The 22,128-nt window shown below is 43.7% G+C and overlaps 1 long non-coding RNA gene across 1 annotated transcript in view; it reads left to right on the top strand.

Annotated features, from left to right (window-relative positions):
• LOC145342500 (uncharacterized) overlaps positions 1 to 14,731 on the top strand; it is a 38,249-nt gene extending 23,518 nt beyond the window's left edge. The window contains exon 6 of the long non-coding RNA XR_013886548.1: positions 14,539 to 14,731. This is a non-coding gene — a long non-coding RNA (uncharacterized LOC145342500). The remainder of the gene's footprint in view (positions 1 to 14,538) is intronic.
• The last annotated feature ends 7,397 nt before the right edge of the window (positions 14,732 to 22,128 follow it).

Genomic DNA, 22,128 nt, shown 5'->3' with positions numbered 1-22,128 from the left:
ATCTGCTGCATCTCAATTCGTCCCCTGCACAAAACTCTGATCAGCAAAGGCAGCATTGGGATTAAATCTACGTTTGACTCCAGTCCAGTGCACTGATTGCTAGTTTCTTCAATGCCATCACAGCTAAACTAACACTTTCTCTGCCTTTAAGAAAAAGCTTGCAGAGAGGTTCAGGTTTGCTAACGTTCCAAGATTTAACCTGGAGTTTTTTTTCGATCATGGGGATTTTAGCATTGCTTTCATGGCCAATATTTTGGCAGCCTGGTGGCACTGCTACTTCATAACTCCAGGGACTTGGGTTCAATTCCCAGCTTGGGCCATTGTCTGCGTGAAGTCTGCACGTTCTCCCCGTGTCTGCGTGGGTTTCCTCCTGGTGCTCCGGTTTCCTCCCATAGTCCACACATGTATGGGTTAGATTGATTGGCCATGATAAATTTCCCCTTAGTGTCTCAGAATGCATTGGTCAGAGGGATTAGCGGGGAAAGTATGAGGAGTTGCAGGGTAAGGCCTGGGCGCGATTATTGTTGGTGCAAACTGGATAGGCTGAATGGCCTCCTTCTGCCCTGAAGGGATTTTATGATTTGTTGGTCATTTTGAATTGTGCTTGACGGAGTGGAGGTGTTCTGTCTTCTAGAACCACAACAGTCCATTGGGACTGGTGGGAAGGGACTTCTGGGATTCTGACCAAGTAACAGTGAAAGAATGGCAATTTTGTTCCAAGGTAGGATGGTGTGTGGCTTGGGGGGGAGGGGGGTCGCATGTGGTGGGGTTCCCTTATATTTGGAGGTCGTGGGCTTTGAAGGAACCTCAATGAGTTTCTGCAGTGCATGTTGTAGATGGTACACATGGCTGCCACTGAATGTTAGTGGTGAAGGGAGTGAAAGTTGCAGGTGGTGGATGGCGTGCTGAACAAGTGGGTTGTTTTGTCCTGGGTGATGTTGAGCTTCTTGAGCATTGTTGGAGTTGCACTCAGCGGGGCAAATGCTATGTTTTCCATCTCAGCCCAGACTTGTGCCTTGTAGACCGACTTCGGGTGTTAGGAGGTGGACAGACTTCGGGTGTCAGGAGGTGAGTTACTCACTGCAGGTTTCCAGGTTCTGACCTGCTCTTGTAACCACAATCTCCAGGAATCAAAGATTAATTAATGCCCTGCGTATCACTGTGAGGTATCCTGGAGAAAACTCATAGGCAGAGTTAAAAAAAATCCTTTGTAATTTTCCTTGAATGCTTCAGGGTGTTCTTGTGCGACTAGAATGGAGCCTCTTCTCCTTTGGAGAGGATGGGGAGGGGAGGGGGGGGGGCCGCAGGGGTGATTCCTGTGGGTGGTCTCCCAGACTGGGCAGAAGAGGAATTGGTTAATGACGCAGATTGACACAGATTGTCATCTGGATTGGTGAGTGAATGTGACATCTCTGATTGGTGCAGATAGGTAGGCGACTGCTTCCATGGGGAAGGTGACTGCTCCTAACTGGTAACCACCTGTTCCATTTCACATGTTGCGCTCTGTCTGCATCAGGGAGGATCATGGATGTAGTGTCTGTTCGACCCCTTATCCACAATGAGCCTAGTCTCGGATCCAAACTAGCTTTCCTGGTTGGCAGTCTGGCAGGTTTGAGTGCCTTGTGATGTTTCTCATGGTTCCACATCTGGCTGGGATAATATTTGTCCTTTTTTCTCTCTCATTTGATCCAAGAGATCATCTTGGACTTGAGGTATGAGCGGGGTTGTTAGAGTAGGGGAATTGAGTTCCCAGTCTTCTTTCCAGCGCCAAATGGACTGCAGCAGTTCAAGAAGACAGAAGGGCAATTCAAGAGGGCTGTACATTTTAGCCCTGCCGGAAATGCTAAAATCCCATGAAAGAAATCCCATTTCGATTCCTGGCTTGGGTGTCTGCGCGGAGGCTGCACCTTCTCCTCATATCTGCGTGGGTTTCCTCTGGCTGCTCCGATTTCCTCCCACAGTCCATGGGTCTAGACTATTTTGGAATGGAACTGAGTGATAGCTCAGAAATGCATTTGAATGTTGTCATTTTTCTTCAGCAAGGCTTTCATGACACACTCCTCTTTGAGCTCCTCCTCTGGCTTGAGAATATTTTGATGAGTTGGTAGTATGGACAAATCCATACAATGCTGTGAACTGTTCAAGGATTTATTGGCAATCTGCACTCCATTGTCTGAGATTACAAATTCTGGGATTCCACGTGCCACAAATATCTCCTTCAGTGATGTAATTGGTGCTTGAGAAGTGTGACTCTTCAATCGACTTCTAATCATCTGGAGTAGTAATCCATCAGGAACACCTTAGTCTGTGTTTGACATGATCCATCTCAAGACATTCATGTGGTCTTGATGGAAAGGAAGATGACATCAATGGTCCTCTTGTTTCTTGATGATGAACAACACAAGTAATACAGCTGAAATTATCTTTCTCAATTATTTTGAGAAATCTGGTGACCAAATGGAAACCCTCGCACCAGCTTGACATTTTGTGATGTTCAAACATCTTTCGGTGTAATCATCGCAATATGTTGAGTCTCACATCTCTCAGAATGAGCAATCTCTCATCATAAATGAGTGAATCATTAACTGCATTGAAGTGCCTTCTCTGTTTGTTGTATTATCTAAGAATGGGATTGTATATGGAATGTATGCTGGTCATCATTTGACACAGCATTCTCAGAACGGAGCACATTCTTCATCAGATTTCTGTGCATGTCTGATTTTGCTCAGTTGCTGAATTGTTGCTGTTAGAGGTGAGGTCGTTGTTGAAGCCAAGATTTCTATCTCTTCAACAAGAGTTACATTGCCTTGTTCAATTCCTGCCACTAGGATATGGGTCAAAACATCCTCCTTTCACCTCTACTTGTTGAAATGTACTCTGACTTTGCATCAAACCTCATAACCTCAGTCCAAATTGTCATACACGTGCAGATATTTTTGCTAACTCTTTGAAATTTAAGAGTATAACCAAGGGCCTGTGGTCTCTTTCTATCTTAAAGTGGAGACCAAGAACATTATCTGCTAATTTCTCATGGGCCCACATAGCAGAGAATGCTTCTGTCTCTATCACAGCATCTCTCTGTTCAGCCTCCGTGAACAGGATGTGTGGTGGAACTGGTCTACACTTTCCATCCAGCAGACTACGAAAGTGTACAACTCACAGTCCTGTAGAAGGTACCTCTGTAGCAATGATAGAAGATAGCTCTGGGTCATAATGAGCTAAAATATCAGGTGATATCAGCATCTCTTTGCTTTTTCAAAGGATCTCAGTTGTACTTACTTCCAGAACCGTGTACCTTCTTGTTGTAACAGCTGACATGGTACTCATTGACAGCAGCAACTTTCCAGCTTGCTTTACAATAGCCATGAATCTGTGGAGCTCAGTCAAATTCTGAGGACCTGGAAACTCCTTCATTGCTCTTGTCTTCTGGGGATCAACTCTGCCACCAGCTGCATCCACATATATGCCCAAAGAATTTGACGATGAGAATATCGGATGAACATGTTAAACGGGCAGTGTTAACCCACTCTATTGCACAAACCAGTGCCATTGCAGGCAATTCTGATGGTTTAATCACTAGAATTGTTGAATGTTACTGAATGTTTTCATGATGGAACTCTGGCTTCAGTGTCCAGAACTGTACAGTGTTCTGGTTGGATTGCATTTTGACCACAGTATGCAGCTTTGTTTGCTGAGATGCAGAGGAGAGAAACCTCGAGGGCAATGCAGAAAAGTGCCACATGGTTCATCTTAAAAGGGCCGCAGATTCAAAACGAGAAAGCCAGATTTAGATCCTGATAGTAGGAAATCTTTCATACAAAGAATGATCCATTTCTCCCTATCCACCTCCAGCCGTACAAGATCTCAAACCTCCGTGATATCAATGCTCCTTCAGTCTGGCCTAATAAGCATCCTTGATTTTAATCGCTCCATCCTTGATGCTCATGCCTTTGGCAGCCTGGGCCTCATCTCAGCAGCTTCTTCCCTGAACATCTCTGCCACTCAATCAAAGTTTCTAGTTTTATCAGTGGCACAAGTTAACACTACGATGAAGTTACTGTGAAAATCCCCTCGTTGTCACAGTCCGGCGCCTGTCCGGGTACGCTGAGGGAGAATTTATTATGGTCAAGGCACGTCTTTCGGACTGTGGGAGGAAATTGGAGCACCCGGAGGAAACCCATGCAGACACAGGGGAGAACGTGCAGATACCACACAGACAACGACCGAAGCTGGGAATTGAACCCAGACCCCTGTGAGGTACTGTGAGGCAGCAGTGCTAACCATTGTATCACCATGTCGGTGATGGAGTACTGCTGGATTATTTAGAATTCTAATTTGCATCCATCATGTTACCAGGGTGGCACAGTGGTACAAAGGTTAGCATTGCTGCCTCACAGTGCCAGAGGAACCTGGTTCACATTGGGTGAATATGTGGAGTTCCTGTGTTTGCGTGAGTTTCCTCTGGATGCTCCAGTTTCCTCCAATAGTTGAAAGATGTGCCAGTTAGGGGGATTGGCCACGCTAAATTGCCCCTTAGTGTCCCAAGATGTGTAGGTTAGAGGGATTAGTGGAGTAAATGTGTGGGGTTACGGGGATAGAGCGGGGGGGAGTCCTGGATAAGATGCACTGTCGGAGAGTTGGTGCAGTCTTGATGGGCTGAATGGTCTCCTTCTGTACTGTCGGGATTCTATGTGTTAACAACACAGCCAGTGGATGGAATTTAATGCCTTCCCATGGCAGGTTTGGAAGTGAGCAATGGATTTAATCAGGTGGGAAGGTTTGGGGTGTGGATGCCATTGGCTTTCTGCATGCGGCCCAAGGAAGTCTAGGATGAGGAGGCTCATGGATGGGCAGCTTAACCCGTTGCCAATTGAGGCTATTAGTGGGAAATTGAGCAACTCTTTCCGCTGCTGCAGGCATGCAACCTACCCAAATAAACAAAAAGGAAATAAACCTTAACAAGTAATAAAATGGTAAAGGAGACCTAATAAGTACAACAAGGTGGAATGGCTGTCTTTTCATTACCTTATTAGCATTCAAGCACCGAGTATAAATACTGAAAATGAATTGAAACGTCTGTATCTCTGACATGAACGTGTGCCCCAGGGTACATTATAAAGGTAATAAGTAATGAGACTATGTAAGTTTAGTGCGGGGTTTTACCCACCAGAAATGCATCTTGGCAGGAGGTACAGCTGAATGATAAAAGACCTGTCCAGCCAAGATGGAACTGTTTGTGGTCAAAGCAATTCCACTGCTAACAATTAATTTAAAGAAACCCTGTAAATAAAATAAATCCATTGGAAAAAAAAACAAACAACTCATCAGGAATTGCTGCCCCTGTACTCGGCTTGTTAACCTGGAGCTGAGCCAAGATAAGGAGTCGCTGCTGTGCACTTGCAATCCCCTCCCCTGACTTTGTCTATTGGTCGCACGTTGCTGAAGGACACCCATGATAAGATCGCAGCCACATCTATACCTGAAACAGGATGAGCTCCTGCAAGGTTGGCGAGCTTGATATCCTCAGAAATATATACTTCCTCTGGCTAATTTCTCCCCCAAGAGACAGTGAGGTATGATTTCCCGGGTGCCGTTCACCTTTGGCATGACAATTATTCACGCAGGAGCCATTCCGATGAAGGGACTGGTCGTCCAAGAGTGCTTTGTCCCCGGTGGGCCCCTCCTCTCATGAGCTGTGCATTCCAGGAGACCTCGACTGCGTGTTTGTGATTTACTGATGTACATGTTAGCTGGTGAGGACACCATCTCACTGCCTAGTCCTCAGGCCTCGGATGCAAGAAGGCTTTTTGACTGTGAGGTGGGGGCATCACCACAAATGAGCCAAACCAGCTTTCCAGAGGTGGGGCAAGTCTGATTTATTGACTATCTCATGCCCTCTATGAACACTGTCGCAAACATTATAACCATTCAACAGATTTCCCTTCACTTTTTTCTTTCTGTCTTGTTATCTCTCCCTTTAATACCCTTTTTTTCTCTCTCTTTCCTCACTGCCACATTCATAGACTCATAGAAACCCTACAGTGCAGAAGGAGGCCATTCAGCCCATCAAGTCTGCATTGACAACAATCCCACTCCAGGCCCTATCCCCACAACCCCACACATTTACCCCGCTAACCCCTCGAACCTACACATCCATGGACACTAAGGGGCAATTTATCATGGCCAATCAACCTAACCCACATATCTTTGGACATTCCTTCTATCCTATGCTCTCACCTTAGATTCTGCATTGCCTTGTATTTCCTTAAAGTAATTAACGATTAAATTGGGCCCTGGTTCATATACACTTTCAAAGATTTGCAAATGAAATGCAAAGCATTTTACAGAGAATATAATCAGCCATTCTAAAAGTGTGTCAGATGGCTTACTTGACAGAAATAGTAACATGGTTTGTTAATTTTCTGTCCAGAGATTGAATTTGGTGTTAAATATGGCTGTGATTCACAGCGCTGGGATTGACCTTAGGTTTCTAGTTCCATATGTAGAAATACATTCAGCCACTCGTTACTAATGCAGCTGGGATTCCTAATCTTCTGTGGAATGTCCCAGTTAGAAACAATTGCACCTTTCAGAATCTCAGGATATCCCAAAGTGTTTCTCAGCCAGTTAAATACTTTTGAAGTGTAGCCACTGCTGTAATGAAGTAAATCCAGCAGCCAATTTTCATACAAGGTCCCACAAACAGAACTGTGTTCATAATCAGATGACATGTTTCACTGATTTCTTGACTGAGGGGTAAATATAACACCCCGCTCTACTTCAAAATAGCGCCAATCTATCTTGTCAGAGAATCACAGTGCAGAAGAGGCATTTTGGCCGATTGAGTCTGCACTGACTCTCTGATAGAGTGTTTTACCCAGGTCCTGCCCCCACCCTATCCCTGTAACCCCACACATTTATCATAGGTAATCCTATCTAACACACATCTAATCAACAACTATAGTGTCGGTGTGGGGAGACCAGGACAAGTCATTGGTGATTTGGACACCTAAAAGCTTGAAGCCCTTGATCCCCGTTGATGTAGACAGGGGCACGCTCCCCACTCCACTTCCAGAAGTCGATGACAATCTCCTTTGATTTGTTAACATTGACTTGAAAATTGAGTTGGAGGGGAATTTGGCCGCACAGTCATCGGTGTACAAGGACACAGTTCTTCTGTGCTTTTTCTGCCCTCGACCACCCCTCCCTTCACTTGCTTGTAATCTTCTCAGTTCCAATGAAAATTCACAGACCTGAAGCCTATTTCTTTCTCCCCCGGAAGATACTTGACCCGCTGAACGCTAGATGAATTCCTTTCACTTTAATTCTGCCGTTGCAGTTTCATCTCATTTTTAAATCTTTATTTTCATTCCGTTACTGATAGCTACATTAGGGATTGAGATAATATGGGTGTATATTAAAAGAAAGGTTTACATCTGAAAGGCACCCAGTCATGTCCACAGGGCATCTGAAATTGCTTTACAACCAATGAATTACTTCTGAAGAGCATTCACTGTTGTTATAGAGGCAAATGCTTATTTATACATTGCAAGGTGCCACATGCAGTAAATATGAGAAATGATCAGTTAATCTGTTTTTGGTGACGTTGCTTGAGGGGGAATTGTTGCTCAGGATACGAGAGAATTCTAAATTGCTGGAATCCATTAATAAGAAGGTAATTTTTTTAAAAAATCGTAATATGATCAGGAATAGTTTTGTGAGAAGGAAATTGTGGTTAGACTAATTTATTAGCATTTCTCCTTGTGGGGGAGTCTAGAACCAAAGGACACAATTTATAAGTTGGACTGAGGTGGGGAGAAATCTTTTTCTCAGAGGGTCGTTAGTCTATGGATTTGTCTTTCCCAGAGAATGATGGAGGCTGGGTCATTGAATATGTTCAAAGCAAAGTCTATAAGTCACAAGTAAGGCTTACATTAACACTGCAATGAAGTTATTGTGAAATTCCCCTAGTCACCACATTTCAGTGCCTGTTCAGGTCATTGCACCTAACCAACACGTCTCTCAGACTGTGAGAGGAAATTGGAGCACCCACAGGAAACCCAGGCAGACACAGGGAGAATGTGCAAACTCCACACAGACAGTGACCCAAGCCAAAAATCAAACCCAGGCCCTGCAGCTGTGAGGCAGCAGTGCCAACTACTGTGCCACCCTGGGCTGAGTTAGTTAGATTTTTGATCAACAAGGAAATCAAGCGTTATTGCGGGGAGAGAGGAAAGTGGAGTTGAGGCCACCATCAGATCAGCCATCTTATCGAATGGCGGGGCAGGTTTGAGGTTTTCAAAGGCCTATTCCTCCTCCTAATTCTTGCCTTTTACTTCTTCATTCAAGTATGCAGTATACAGAAATAGCTAGTGAGAGCAAGTCAAAAAAACCTGAAGAAAATGACTATCACCAATGTTCAGAGATGTTTGAAATCAAGAAGATCACACAAGGCAGAAAAAAGATCTCATACTGACTGGCCCCTTGAATCGATTGCAACATAATTCAGCCAAATTGATGGAGAACTGGAAGGAAGCAACATTTAATCATGGTGGATATGCCATCAAATTGAAAACAGATTGTCAGTGTCTTATGATATGGAACATGGTAAGTGTCAGGATGTCCAAATCCCAAAGGGAAATTTGAACAATCTACCACAACTAATGAACCCTGATGTCATGAACAGGTATCTGAAGTCAGGAGAAGTAAATTTAAGACCACTCGTGAAGATTTTAAATATTAAATTTAAACATTTATTAAACTAAACAGCAGGAGGTAAATAACACTCAAAGATGCAAGAACACCTTTATACAGTTAACAATACTGCTACAAGCATTTCCCAAACTCGGAGATAAACCCCCTTTGGATAGCAACAGACCTCATAGATTTTAATCTACAAAGAAATTCCAGTAACATTGTCGCATACTACAGGAAAATATTACACAGGCTTTTTTTCCTCTCTCATTCAATACTGAGAAGCCACAGTTTGTCTCAAAAACCTTGCAGACAAAAACTAACATTTCTCTGAGGATGGTGGCAGCCTGTGTTCACAGGTCTGTCTCCAGCACACACTGACCTATCATGATCTCATAGCCACAAACCCTAATAGACTTTAACCTCTCTTTAATTATGCTTATTCCCTTTGTTCTTTCACTCCATTGTTTCTATCACCCTTTAGAATCTCCTCTTTCCAGAATTTACCAATCTTTCATGTTACCCTATGATAACTATTTTTCTATATCATTTACGATCTTTCAATTGTATATGTTCTTTTAAAATACAGCAGTTACCTGCAAATCACTTCCTTTATCTGCCTAATATAAGTTCCTATTCATGCTGTCCCATTTTAGCTGTTAATTCAGCCACTTGCCTTCACACTTACCCCTGATTGATGTTTTGAACCTTGCAGTCTAATCGTCTTCAGTTTAATTAAACCAGTCAGAAATCAAATTTTTCCTTGCAATAAAAGTTTTAAAGTTTATTCATTAATCACAAGTAGGTTTACATTTACACGGCAATGAAGGTACTGTGAAAATCCTCTAGTTGCCATTCTCTGGCGCCTGTTTGGGCACACTGAGAGAGAATTTAGCGAGGCCAATGCACTTAACCAGCATGTCTTTTGGGCTGTGGGAGGAAACCGCAGCACTCAGAGGAAACCCACGCCGACATGGGGAGAATGTGCGGACTCAGTACAAGACAGTGACCCAAGCCAGGAATCGAAACCTGTCCCTGGCGCTGTGATGATGTAGTGATGCCGGCGTTGGACTGGGGTAAACACAGTAAGAAGCCTCACAACACCAAGTTAAAGGCCAACAGGTTTATTTGCAGCAAACGTCACTAGCTTTCAGAGCTGGCTGTCCCTTCGTCAGCTGGGAGGCAGCAGTGCTAACCACTGTGCCGCCGTGTGGAGAAGACCAGTTGTGAATAACAGAGCAGGCTCAAAATGGCCCATTTCAAGTACATTTAAAACAAATGTGTTAACTCTTTTGAAGCACAGATAAGGGATTATGCATAAAGGCCAATGATATTTTCACTAGACTAGTAATCCAGCGATAAAGGCAAAATGCTGTGGATGCTGGAATCTGAAACAAAAATAGAAAATGCTGGAAAATCTCCGCATATTTGACAGCATCTGTCGATAGAGGATAGAGCCAATGTTTCGAGTGAGGATGACCCTTCACCAGACCGCAATCCAGAGATCTGGCTTCGAATTCCACCGTGGCTGGTGAAATTTGAATTCAAAATCTGGAATTAAATGATGGACCGTGCAACAACTGTCAATTGTCATAAAAAGCCAACTGATGTCCTTTAGGGAAGGAAATCTGCTGCCCTTACCTGGTCTGGCCTACATTTGACTCCAGAATCACAGAAACGTGGTTGACTCTCAAATGCTCTGAAATGGAGGGCAATTCGGGATTGGCAATAATTGCTGGTCCAACCAGCAACACCCACGTCCCCTGAACGAATAACAAAAATTTAAAATGTCAGTTTTGAATGAATCCCATTCTGAAACTGGAATGCTAGCCTTGTAAGATCACAACCCAACTCGATCAGGAAAGAAAGAAAATGAACAAAAATTTGACTTCATCTTTGATTATTTTTACTTTCATTTTGTAACGGGCAATTTTTGTTTGCTGACTACCTGACTGAAAGGATTGATGAGGGAATGGAACTATGATACAAGCATCAGGGTTACCAGCGATGATTCTTCATCTCTTCCTCTGGTCAGGGCAATGTCCTGAAGGAAAAAAGACAAGTGGGACACGGTGGGTGGGATAATCTGCATCCTCTGTGGTGTGTTTCACGGGACTGGAGATGGCCCACCATTGGTTGGTGGCGAGACCTTTGGATCCTGATGTTGCCAATGGGGTTCCCCGTTGTATGCATTCCTCACCACCAGGAAACCTGTTGGTAAAGATGGCTGGAAAATTCCAATCGATTGTTGGGATTTTCCAGCCCCACCGGCCATTGGGATCTTCCCATCCTGCTAAGGACAGCGGGGATTTGAATGACTCGCCGCTTACGACACGAGAGGACCCACCGCAGTGGGGCCGGAAAATCACAGTCAGTGTATTTTCTCCAGTTGACATCACCTCTCCTGTAGAATTATTGCACATCTGTGTACCACAGAATCTAGCCAGGAGTGTTGCTGATTAGAGATCTGCCATATCAAACAGTTCCGTTTTCAGAATCGCCTTTTAAAAATAAAACCACAGATGTCTACAAATCCGACCAACAACAGTAATTTAAGGAGTAAAGTAAAGAAAGTCGATTGTAAATGTCACACCATTTCCTTTCCCTTTACATTATCGTAAATGGATCATGTGGTTGCTTTTTGCTACATGATATATTAATCACCCTTCCTTTATGTATCGCAAGTTGCATCTACTTAACCCATCTTATTTGTACCTTCCGACCATTTGTTCACCACTTGTGACCTATTTGGGCAGTTGCAAGTATGAATGTTCACTTTACAGAGGAGGTTAAAGTACTTCGAAAACATTAACTGACATTATTAACAGAGGCTATCCTCCAAGAAGTTACCAAATATGAGGATGTGACAGAAGGTACCGTTGGAGGAAACCTACTCAATGAGGGGGAGTCAATGGCTTCGTGGTATTATTGCTAGACTATTAATCTAGAAATTCAACTAATGTTCCGTAGACCTGGTTTGAATCCTGCCATGGCAGATGATGAAATTTGAACGATAAAATCTGGAATTAAGAATGTACTGATGACCATGAAACCATTGTCAATTGTCGGAAAAAAACCCATCTGATTCACTCAAAGAACAAGAACAAAGAAAATTACAGCACAGGAACAGGCCCTTCAGCCCTCCAAGCCTGCACCGACCATGCTGCCTGACTTAACTAAAACCCCCTACACTCATGTCTTTTGGGGAAGGAAATCTGCCATCCTTACCTGGCCTGGCCTACATGTGACTCCAGAGCCACAGCAATATGGTTGACACTCAACTGTCCACTAAATAAGGGGAACTAGGGATGGGCAATAAATGCTGGCCAGCCAGTGAAGGCAATGTCCTATAAATGGATTTTAAAAAAATAATATTGTCCTGTGCATCAACAGATCTCTCAATTATCCCACTGGATTAAATTATTTTGCAAAGAACGTGACAGTGACGTACAGGGAATCCCCAACCATCCTACTTTATTAGCCACAGGAAGAGCAGTAGGTTGTTCAACCCTGCAGCAGGTGTGCCGGTTTTATACAAAACCCCACTTCCAGCCAAACTCAATCCAACACATAGGCATTGTAGCTATGTAATGAAGAACTAGTTAGACAATGGTATGCCATCTCTAAATTTAACATGGTATTTTATGCGTTGTGGTGATTAAGAAGCATGGAATTGTTTGATGAGAAACAATCAAGACTCATTCAGCACAGATTCTACAACATGATCCAATGAAATAAAACAAAAGCAAGACATGGTGGAATCTGAAACAACATAAGCTGCTAGATAAACTCAGCAGGTCTAGCGGCATCCATGGAGAGAGAAGCAGAGTTAATGTTTCAAGGCTGTATGACTCTTCTTCAGAACTGATACAACGACAATGGTTTTGGTGATCAATCATGACAATCGGTCCCTAATCACTTGTCCACAACAGCCCCTAGCTTGGGGTGAGGAAGGCTCCCAGTGTCAATGAGTTTCACAGGTTATTCAGCCTCCGGCTGAAAAAGATTCCTCCTGATCTCAGTTTTAAAACCCTCTCTTGAGCGTCCCTTGAACCCCTCCCTCTGCATCTTCAGATCGCTGGTGGCCAAGAGTCGACAAGCACTAACTTTCTTTGATCATGTGGCTTATTAAGAAAAAAAGGCTTGCATTTAAGTGGCGCTTTTCATCACCACCGATACTTATTTACAGCTGGTGAATTAGTTTCTGAAGTGTTGTCATGTTGAAATATAGGGAACAGGGACTGCTGCTGTTCAAGAAGGCAGCTCACCACTGCCTTCTCAAGGGAAATTAGAGATGGGCAAAGAGTGCTGGCTGGGCCAGCGATGCTCACTTCCCATGAATGAATAAAAGAAAAGTGGCAGCCAACTTTGCTGTCCAGATAACAACCAGATAATCTGTTTTTCTTCTCTTGTTGTCATTATTTGAGGGACAAATATTGCCAAGGACACACTGGGCAGTGCTCTTTGAAATAGTGACATGAAATCTTTTACATTCACCAGAGCAGGCAGACGTGGCACAGAAACAGAAAATGCTGGAAAGTCTCAGCAGATCAAACAGCATCTGAGGAGAGAGATGATAGCCAATGTTTCGAGTCTGGATGACTCTTTGTCAGAGCTGAAGGCAAAGAAAATAGGCTGAGATTTATATTGTGAGGGTGAGGGGGTGAGGGTTGTAATTAACAAAGAAGTCATAGAGAAAAATACAAAAGGAATGTAAATTGCGGTAGTGAAGCCCACCAACACCTCTACTTTCTCAGAAGACTAAGGAAATTTGGCATGTCAGCCACGACTCTCACCAACTTTTACAGATGCACCATAAAAAGCATTCTTTCTGGTTGTATCACAGCTTAGTATGGTTCCAGCTCTGCCCAAGATCGCAAGGAACTACGAAAGTTTGTGAATGTAGCCTAATCTATCATGCAATGCAGCCTCCTATCCATTAACTTTGTCTACACTTCCCGCTGCCTCGGCAAAACAGCCAGCATAATTAAGGACCCCATGCACCCCGGACATTCTCTCTCCTACCTTCTTCCTTCAGGAAAAAGACACAAAGTCTGAGGTCATGTACCGGTTGACTCAAGAACAGCTTCTTCCCTGCTGCTGTCAGACTTTTGAATGGATTTACCTTGCATTAAGTTGATCTTTCCCGACACCCTAGCTATGATTGCCACACTACGTTCTGCACTGTCTCGTTTCCTTCTCTACGAATGGTATGCTTTGTCTGTATAGCGCGCAAGAAACAATACTTTTCACCATTATGTTAATACATGAGACTATGATAAATCAAATTAAATCAAAGAATGGTGCTAATAGCAGCCCATTAAGAGATGAGTAAACATGGCCTTGGTTTAAATCTCATCTGAAAGATGAGATTTAAAACCTCTAACAGTGCAGCTCACTCACTCAGAACTGTACTATCAGCCTTGATATTTGCGTTCAACTTCTGGAGCAGGACTTGAACTCAGAGGCTGGTGTGCCTTCAACCGAGCCACAGTTTACCTCTTCAATGACAAAACACAAATGGATTTAGAAGACTGGTACTGTTACTAATTCAGTGCTCACAATAAGCTGACACTTGTTTCAGCTAAGGGAAACCACTGGCCTTGGTTTCTTATCATCGGCCAACGCCCAGAATGACCAGATTGTTAAGATGGTTTCTCATTGTCAGTGTGGCAAATGTACTACTTTGTGAAGGATTTTAGCTTTGTTGGATCCTCACAAAGTTAGGATTAACTCAATGCATTCTGGTGTAGCTTTATGTCCAGGAGCAATATGAAGTGCTGACTTTTTTGTATGTACAACACTGGTTAAATATAACAAATCCATTGTTCTCTATTTAATTAGGACGTTTATCCAGACCTCATTTCTCTGAAGTCAGAACCACAGAGTAATCATCTCAACATAACACTGGAGGAAATGGAATGGTCAGATGATTATTTGAACTTTTTGGATTGTTTTGATAAATTTACCATGTCTATGCCTCTGGCCACCATCATGTTGTTATGTGCATTGAGAAACTTGCTTCTGTCAGTGAGATGATTGCGCTGGCACAGTGGTTAGCACTGCTGCCTCACTGCACCAGGGACCCAGGTTTGATTCCTGGCTCGGGTCACTATCGGTGCAGAATCTGCAAGTTCTCCCCATGTCTCTGTGGGTCCTCTGGGTGCTCCTGTTTCCTCCCACAAATGGAAGATGTGCAAGTTAGGTGCATTAGCCATGCTGAATTGTTCCTAGTGTCCCAAGATGTATAGGTTTGATGGATTAGCCATGGTAAATGTGTGGGGTTACACAGATAGGGTGAGCTAGAGTGCCTGGGTAAGACACACTGTCAGAGAGTTGGTATAGGCTCAATGGGCCGAATGGCCTCCTTCTAGCCTCAAGGGATCCGATGACTGAAATTGCAACTCGAAACGCCATTGCTTACTTGTAAGCTCCCTTTTGAATCATAGAAGGAGGCCATTCAGCCCATCAAGTCAGCACTGACAATAATCCCACCCCAGGCCCTATCCGCACAACCCCACACATTTACCCCATGAATCCCTTTAACTACACAGCCTGGGACACTAAGGGGCAATTTGGCACGGCCAGTCCATCAAACCTGCACATCTTTGGAGTGTTGGAGGAAACCCATGCTCCAAAGCACTTGGAGGAAACTAAGCAGACACAGTGAGTGTGAAAACTCCACACAGAAAATGACCCAAGCTGGGAATTGAACCCAGGTCCCTGGAGCTGCGAGGCACCAGTGCTAACTACTGTGCCAGCGTGCCGCCCCAATTTCTTTTAATTTCTTTTTAATAATGGTCTTTCAAAATGATCAAACATCATATTGCAGCAGTTGTGTACATTATTGAGTAAAAGTTGCATGACAATGCTATATTTTCATCTGATCTCCTCCTCAATAAATATTTTAATTTATGATCGATTTCTCTTAAATTCATAACCACTTTATAGTAAAGGAAGCCAGGAGCGTTTTGGTGACTGCAATAAATGTCAACTCACTACACAAATACACATTCGACTAGGCATTAGCTGGAAAATCGTGTCATATATTTCTGCTGTTTTTAGAGCTCATATCTCACAATTTTACATTCAGTGACTCTTCCGATGGTCTAACGTTACACCGATATCACTGTAGAGAGGAAGGAGGAAACAAAGAAAGGGATTAAAATTAAATGCAATGCAAGCAGTGACAAATTTGCTAAAAGTTTTCACTTTGGACACACTCAGCAAGCCAGCTGCAAAGTGTGCTCAAAACCATGCTAGTTTTCGGAATTGATTTTTTTTTACAAGTTTCCACTCATTTGCATACTGCCAGACGTAAAACCTTCCATGAACCAGCGCAATCGGGTAACAGCTTAGAATGCAAGTCAACAAAAAAAAATGTTTGCATGCCAGAAAACCTTTGCCATACTTTGATTAATGTAGCTGAAAATGATTTATCAAGAAAAATATAACAGGGCAACTTTTTTTCAAAAATTGGTAATAACTTTAAAAAGTGATCCAGGGCCAATTACCAATTTTGTTGGTGGCACAGTGGCACAGTGGGTAGCACTACTGCCTCACAGAGCCAGGGGCCCGGGTCCGATTCAAGCTTGGGTCACTGTCTGTGCAGAGTCTGCACGTTCGCCCCCTTTCTGCATGGGTTTCGTCTAGATGCTCCGGTTTCCTCCCACAGTCCAAAAGATGTGCTGGTTAGTTGCATTGGCCATGTTAAATTCTCCCTTAGTGTACCCAAACAGGTGCCGGAATGTGGCGACTAAGGAATTTTCACAGTAATTTTATTGCATTAAACTTACTTGTGACTAATAAATAAATTTTAACAAAAGACTTTAAATATTTTTGTCACTCTGTTTCTGAGCAAATTAATAATGTTTGATATTTGTGAACTTCTAGAAAGATGCCTATTTCATCCTTGCAACAAAACAACTTAATTTTAAGAGTCCCCTTGAAGCATTGCAAAGGGGCACCAAAAGAGATTCCGTGCGTTAAATATTTAAGTGGTTGCATGTTTGCCTTAAGAGCCAGTCACAAGATTTGATGGTGATGTCTTCGGAATGTTTCACAGGATTCTGTCTTAGTTTCATTTTCTGTTTTGCACAGAGAACATCTCTTAAATAAACCTGTTGTGTGCTACATTGAATCTACATGTGCAAACCATATCTTGTTTTCGTTAAAACCTACAATCCCTAGCATAGTTAGGACGTTACACATGAGACTCTGTCTACAGGCCCTACTCTATTGGCTCATTACCAATCTTCAGTGTCAACAGGTCAGTATTGCTCAGAGAGAAAGCCTAAACTCCAGAAAGATGGACAGAGTGCCTTAACCTCAGATTGGCCTTCATCCAACTGAAAAGCAATCAAGAAGGCCCACAGGTTGCCATCATCTGCTCTCTAGATGACACTGCCATTCTGCTAGATATGACAAATGCAATCAAACTCCTGTCTAGTGGCAAAGTTCTAAGAGCTGATATTATCCCAGCTGAGGTCCACAAGACTGGTCAAGGAGCTCACTGAAATCTTTCTGTCTATGAGGATGCAAGAGGCATCTTGAGGGGAACTGCTTGATAGAGTAGATGCAGCACGGTTTCGTTAAAGGGAAGTCATGTCTGACAAATTTACTGGAGTTCTATCAGGATGTGTCTAGGGCGGTGGATAGAGGAGAGCCGGTGGATGTGGTCTTTCTTGATTTTCAGAAGGCGTTTGACAAGGTACCTCACAAGAGGTTATTGCAGGAGGTCAGGGGGCATGGAGTTGGGGGTAGGGTGTTAGCGTGGATAGAGGACTGGTTGTCAAATAGGAGGCAGAGAGTGGGGGTCAATGGGTGCTATTCGGATTGGCGGATGGTGACTAGTGGAGTGCCCCAGGGGTCGGTGCTGGGGCCTCAGCTATTTACCATTTATATAGATGATCTAGAGGAGGGAACCGAGTGTAGGGTGTCGAAATTTGCTGATGACACCAAGATTGCTGGAACGGCAAATTGTGCGGAGGGTGGGGAGAGTCTACAGAAGGATCTAGATAGGCTGGGCGAATGGGCCAGGAAATGGCAAATGGAATTTAATGTTGGCAAGTGTGAGGTGGTCCACTTTGGTAGGAAGAATGGTAGGAAGGACTATTACTTATGTGGCGAAAAACTGCAGCAGGCGACGGTGCAGAGGGACCTCGGGGTCCTTGTGCATGAGTCGCAAAAACCCAGCTTGCAGGTGCAGCAGGTGGCCAGGAAGGCTAATGGGATGCTGGCCTTCATAGCGAGGGGGATTGAATATAAAAGTAGGGAGGTCTTGCTGCGGCTGTATAGGGCATTGGTGAGGCTGCAGCTGGAGTGCTGTGTGCAGTTTTGGGCACCGTACTTATGCAAGGATATTTTGGCCTTGGAGGGAGTGCAGAGGAGGTTTACTAGGCTGATGCCGGAGTTGAGGGGGTTGAGCTATGAGGAGAGGCTGAATACATTAGGCTTGTACTCGTTAGAGTTTAGAAGAATGAGGGGAGATCTCATTGAGACGTATAAGATGATGAATGGGATGGATAGGATAGAGGTGGAGAGACTCTTCCCACTCAGAAAGGATAGTAGGACTAGGGGGCACAGCATCAAGATAAAAGGGGGGCGGTTTAGAACAGAGTTGAGGAGGAACTTCTTCACTCAAAGGGTGGTGAATCTCTGGAATTCTCCGCCCGTTGAAGTGGTGGAGGCTACCTCGCTAAGTATTTTTAAGACGCGGGTTGATGGGTTTTTGATAAGAGAGGGGATTAAGGGTTATGGGGAGAGGGCGGGAATGTGGAACTGAGCCACGACAGATCAGCCATGATCTCATTGAATGGCGGGGCAGGCTCGAAGGGCTGGTTGGCCTACTCCTGCTCCTACTTCTTATGTTCTTATGTTCTTATGAAACCATCCTGCAAGAATACAAAGATGTCTTCATTGTCCACTTGGCTGTTAAACTGCCTGGAAATATGGAGATTTTGCAAGTTACAAGGTACAGTGAGTTACTTTGAGAAGGCAAATGTAGATTTTGCATTTGGACCTAAAGGAGAAAAATCATAGAATCTCTACAGTGCAGAATGAGGCCATCCAGCCCATCAATTCCTCACCAAATCTCTGGCAGAGCATCCCAGTCAGGCCCTATCCCCGTAACCCCACATATTTACTCCATTAATCCCCGGAATCCACACATCCTAGGACACTAAGGGACAATTTACCAAGGCCAATCCACCTACCTAATTTGAATTGTGGGAGGAAACCTGAGCACCAGGAGGAAACCCAAGCAGACAGGAGGAGAATGTGCAAATTCCACACAGACAGTCACCCAAGGGCAGAATTAAACTCAGGTCCCTGCCACCAAGAGGCAGCAGTGCTAACCACTGTGCGACCATGCCGCCCGATTAGAGACAGAAAAATCTAGGGTAACAGGCTAGTTTTAGATAAGAAGATTCTGTGGACCATTGAGTCCTGCCTGCTCAGGGAAATCTCCAGTACAATTTTGTGAAAAAAGACCATCCTTTTGCCAAATTAACATTTAATAATGACCCTTTCATTTGCAACTTGCTCTCATGGAAGAGATTAGTTCACATTTTTATCGGCAGAAGGCCTCTCAGGATCGATAATAAGTTTACAGAAGAAAGATTGATCTTGGGTGTAATTTGATTTTAAAAGAACTAATGAATATGGAATATAATTAATACAATACCTCTATTGTGCCACAAGATATGGGTAATTGTTTTATAATGATATCATAGAGTATTTATAACACACAATATTGCAGGTATCTAGTGACTGTAAACATCATGGAGGGAATTTTTATTCACACCACTTGGGCGGTAATCTTACGGAATGAACTGCCTGCCCTTTATGGAACCTGTTGTAATTCTGATCAATCTAATCAAACAAGAAAACAAATAGATTATAGAATGCATGCTCATGTACTCTGGCAGATGACCAGTCATGGGTGTGGGCAGAGGTGTGAGCAAGCTTGATTGCTAATTCTCCCAAATAATGGGGTGACAAAGCTTTTGAGAAGATATTGCAGTGAAAGGTAGATAATGGATAGTAAGATAATATAGGATCACGAATAGATCTAAAGGCATTTGTAAACAAGATTGTTTTTTAAAAAGAAGTTTATTAGTGTCACAAGGAGACTTACATTAACACTGCAATGAAGTATTTGTAAAAATTCCCTAGTCACCATATTCTGGTGCCAGTTCGGGTACACTGAGGGAGAATTTAGCATGGCCAATGCACCTAACCAGCATGTCTTTCAGACTGTGGGAGGAAACTGGAGCACCCGGAAAAACCCACCCATGGGGAAAACACGCAGACTCCGCATAGACAGCAACCCAAACTGAGCATTAAACCTTGGTCCCTGTGGACTCACTGTGCCATGATGGCAACTGGTCCTAGATTTAGGTTTATATTGGTAACTTAGGGCATAATAAATCACAATATCCTGAATGGAGATGGGTTGTAATCTCGGACTTGATCTCACATGGGGCCATTTGGATCGGAGGCTGGTTGCCACAATGCATTGCAATAACAAGGTATTGTACAGCAGTAGTGAATGGGTTTTCCTTAATGCTCTTTACTCGGCTACTTCTTAATCTCACCCTGGGAACGGTATAGAGGGAAATCAGGAGGAGGGGTTCCAGAGAGAGAGGAAAATTGAAATAGAAGCCAACCCATTGGCTTGGATTTTGCAGCAAAAGTAACAATGAGGCCATTAGTGCACCAAGAAAGTTACCAAAGAGTAAACCTGACAACAGTTCCAGGGACCACACATGCCCAAATAAATGTGGAAATCTGGTAGGCCCAGTTGTCCTGCTTCTCCAGATGCTTCACTGTCAGGCAGTTGGCCAAGAGGTTTGGCATTGGAAGACATAGAACCTATAAAGTTTGCTGAATCTGAAACCTCAAACATCCTTCCCAGCTGGGGTTTGTCATCCCATCCGGAATGGCCAGGAGATTGTTGGAATTGGCATCAATCTTCTGGTGACCAAAGAAGGCCTTGTGGGAGATTGAAAAATATTATTTTAGATTGGAACCACAGAGTGAGTCGGGCTAGTTTTCCCCACAAGACCATAAGACATCAGAGCAGAAGTCGGACATCTGGCCCATTGAGTCTGCTCCGCCATTCAATGAGATCATGACTGATCTTACATGATAATCCTCAACTTCACTTTCCCACCTTATCCCCATAATCCTGGTTCTTTTAATGATTAAAAACAATGCCGGTATCAGCCTTGAACATAATTAATGACCCAGCCTCTGTAGCCATCTGCAGTAAAGGATTCTACAGATTCACTACCCTTTGAGAGAATAAATTCTTCCTCATCTCTGTCTTAAATGGGTGACCCCTTATTCTGAAATTATGGTCACTGGTCCCAGACTCTCCCACAAAAGGAAACAACCCTGTCGACCCTGTCAAGCCCCTTCAGAATCCTATCAGCAGGATTTTACAGTTTCAATCGAGCAAGACGGGAAATTCCTGCCCAAAGTCAATGGGCATTTTCGTTGGCTGCCCCTTGCCCGCTCTGAATCTGTGGCGGGCGAGGCGATAGAATTCTGATGAATGTGTTTCAATAAGGTCACCTCTCATTCTTCTATAATCCAACCTACTCAACCTCTCCTCAGAAGAAAATCCCTCCATTCCTGGGATAAACCTAGTGAACCTTCTCCCGACTGCCTCCAATGCCAGCATATCATCCCTTAGATAAGGGAGCCAAAACTGTTCACAATATTCCAGGTGCGGCCTAACTAGTGCCTTGTATTATTGTAGCAAGACTTCCCTAATTTCATTCTCTATTCCCTTTGAAATAAAGGCTGGCATTCCATTGACCTACAACTCCCTGCAAGCCAGCTTTTTGTGATTTAGCAATGAAGGCCCCCAAATCCTTCTGAGCTGCAGCTTTCCGCAGTCTTTCTCTATTTAAGTAATATTTAGCTCCTCTATTTTTCCTACCAAAGTGCTTAACTTCACATTTTTCCACATTATAGTCCATCTGCCAGGTTTTGGCCCGCTCATTTAACATGTCTCTACCCCTCTATAGATCTTTTTGCTCACTGTTTGACTTTCACCTAATTTTGTGTCATCCACAAGCTCGGCAATAGTACATTCACTCTCCTCGTCCAGCTCATCACCAGGATGTCACTGATGCCGCCATCTCCCCGAAAATGTCCAGCTAGATTTAGCAACCCTGTTCCCGGCAGCACTGTGGATGTACCTATGCTACATAATTCACGATTGTGGCTCACCATAGAACCATAGAATCACTAGAACATAGAACATAGAACATAGAACATTACAGCGCAGAACAGGCCCTTCGGCCCACGATGTTGCGCCGACCAGTTACAAAAACAATGACCCACTAGCCTATACCAATCCCTTTTCGTCCATAAACCTATCCAGAGATCTCTTAAACGCCCCCAAACTAGACGCATCTACAA

Source organism: Carcharhinus amblyrhynchos, chromosome 4, assembly GCF_965287045.1.
Source record: "Carcharhinus amblyrhynchos chromosome 4, sCarAmb.v2.hapA, whole genome shotgun sequence".
NCBI classification, from domain to species: Eukaryota; Metazoa; Chordata; class Chondrichthyes; order Carcharhiniformes; family Carcharhinidae; genus Carcharhinus; species Carcharhinus amblyrhynchos.
The sequence above is the reverse complement of the archived record's forward strand: the minus strand, read 5'-3'. Positions and strand labels throughout refer to the sequence as shown.